This window comes from Crocuta crocuta, unplaced genomic scaffold, assembly GCF_008692635.1.
Source record: "Crocuta crocuta isolate KB4526 unplaced genomic scaffold, BGI_CrCroc_1.0 scaffold275, whole genome shotgun sequence".
Lineage (NCBI taxonomy): Eukaryota > Metazoa > Chordata > Mammalia > Carnivora > Hyaenidae > Crocuta > Crocuta crocuta.
Genome location: NW_027530497.1, coordinates 957,433 through 960,518, shown reverse-complemented (window position 1 = coordinate 960,518; position 3,086 = coordinate 957,433).

The window sequence follows — 3,086 nt, the reverse complement described above, 5'->3', positions numbered from 1 at the left end:
TAAATAAATAAATAAATAAATAAATAAATAAATAATTGATTAAATAGGATCTAGAGTTTCATAATATAATACATATCCAAAATGTACAAGATAAAAAAAAAATCATCCAAGAACAAAGAAAATCACATAAATGAATGAGAAAAGGTAATCAATAGATGCTAATAATGAGATGAATCAAATGTTGAAGTTGTCTGATAGTTATGTTAAAACATCTATCAGGGCGCCTGGGTGGCTTGNCCTCTCTCTCTCTCCTAGAAATAAGTAAAAATATTTTTTAAAAAAACATCTATCATAAAAATATTCACCAATCATTTACAAATACTCTTGAAACAAATTGCAGAAAAAAAGCAAAGAAATAGAAAGTATAAAAAAACTAAATGAGGGATGCCTAGGTGGCTCAGTCATTTGAGCATTTGATTCTTTTTTTTTTTATTTTTGTTGTTTATGTATTTTTGAGAGAGAACACAAATGGGGGATGGGGAGGGAGAGACGGAGATACAGAATCCAAAGCAGGCTCCAGACTCTGAGCTGTCAGCACAGAACCAGACACTGGCTCAAACTCAAACCATGAGATAATGATCTGAGCTGAAGTCAGACATTTAAACCTATTGAGCACCCAGGCACCCCTTGACTCTTGATGTCAGCTCAGGTCATGATCTCAGGGTTGTGAGTTCAGGCCCCACATTGGGCTACATGACATGAAGCCTACTTTAAAAAATACTAATAATAACTGAATGAAAATTATGGAACTGAAAAATACATGAGTAAAATTTAAAAACTTACCATAAGGGCTTAATAAGAGAGTGAAGATAACAGAAGATAGAATTAGTGAAACTTGAGGAACAGACCAATGGAATTTACTCAAGCTGAACAATTGGAGAAAATAGTCTGGAATAAAATTAATGGAATCTCAGGGACTATGGGATATATAATTTTTAAAAACAGGGAGCTAGCGTATCATCACCAGAGGAGAGTGAGAGAAGAACCAAAAAAATATTCAAAGAAATAATAGTTGAAAACTTTCCTAACCTGGCAAAATACATAAACTTACAAATTCAAGAAGTTAAATTGCAAAAAAGACAAACTAACGGAATCTTCTCGAAAACATACAACAATTAAACTTCTGAAAACTGAACACAGAGAAAAATATTTTGCAGCCAGCGAAAAATAACTTTACTTGTAGAGGAACACCAATATGAATCACAGCAGATTTCTTACCTGAGGTCCTGCGGAAGCCAGAAGGAAGTGGCACTATATATTTCAAATATTAAAAGGATTGTCAACCCAGAATCCTATATCCAGTAAAATATTCTTCAATAATGAAAGAGAAATCAATTTTATTAGTTATTAAAATTTACTTTTATTTCTAAAGTTTATTTATTTTGAGAGAGAGAGAGAGTGAGTACGAGCTGAGGAGGGGCAGAGACAGAGGATCCAAAACAGGCTCTGCACTGATAGCAGTGAGCCCAATATGGGGCTTGAACCCACAAACTGAGATCATTACCTGAGCAGAAGTCAGAGGCTTAACTGACTGAGCCACCCAGGAGCCACGAAAGGAGTATTTTCTAAACAAATAAAATGATAAAAGAGGGAAACTTAGAACATCAGGAAGAAAGAACACAATAAGCAAAAATACTGGTATATACAATAGACTCATTCTTGAGTTTTATAAATTTCTAAATTGACAGTTGCAAAAATTATAACACTATTTTATGTGGTTCTAAACATATGTAAAGCAAATATTTAAGACAATTATAAACAGGGAGGACATTTTTTACTAGTATAGTTTTTTTGGTAATTGCTTTAGGTATCACAGTATATATACATATCACAGTCTACTGGTGTCATCATTTTATCAGTTCAAGTATAGAAATCTTAACTCAGGTCTCACAGTTTGTGATTTCAAGCCCACCATCAGGATCTGCACTGACAGCATAGAGCCTGCTTGGAATTCCCTCTCTCTCTCTCTCTCTCTCCCTCTCTCTCCCTCTCTCCCTCTCTCCCTCTCTTCCTCTCTCCCTCTCCCCCTCTCCCTCTCCCCCTCCCTCTCCCTCTCCTTCTCTCTCTTTCTGTTTCTCTCTCTGCCCCACCCCTGCTCACTTTCTATCTCTGTCTCTCAAAATAAGTAAATAAACATTGTTTAAATACTAAAAAAAATAATAAAAATACTGTAGACAAAGGGGAAGTGGAGAATTACTGTTTAAGTGGTGCAGTTTCTGTATGAGATGAAAGGTTTTAGAAATGGATAGTGGTGATGGTTGAGAATCAACTTAATGCTTCTGAATACACACTTAGAAATGTTTAAAAATGGTAAATTTTATGGTATGCATATTTTACCAACATGGAAAAAAATAGGTAAATTTAAAAAACACTGTAGAAGTGGTAATCAATTTTTCAATGTATCAGTGTATCAAATCAACACATTGTATACCTTAATCTTACACAATGTTACATGTCAATTATTTCAATAAAGTTGGGGGAAGACACTATAGATAAAATAGAATTTTCAAAAATGTTCAAGTAACTAACAGGATAGCAGGAAGAAAGAAACTACAGAAATGGAAAACAGAGTACACACAGAAAACAAATAAAATGGCACACTTAAGTTGTAACATATCAATAATTACATTAAATGTTAGTAGCCTAAATATACCAATTAAAGCATGAAATTGGAAGAATGATTTAAAAACATGGCCTAACTATGATGTCTACAATAAGGTCATTTCAAGTACAATCATAGAGGCAAGTTAAATGAAAAGAATTTTAAAAGATACATCATACAAATATTAGTCAAAGGAAAACATGAGTGGCTATATTAATACCACATACAGAAGACTTAAGAGCAAAGAAAATTATCAGAGATAGAGATGGCCGTATCATGTTAAAAGGGTCAACTCGCCAAGAAAACATGGCAATTCAAAATATGCATGCACCAGACAACAGAGCTGCAAACAAAATATGAAACAAAAACTGATGATAGAACTAAAATAGGTAAATTCACAATAAAAGTTGAAGACTTCAACACCCCTCTCTCAACAGCTGATAAGACAACTAGACAGAAAATCAGCAAGGATATAACAACTTAC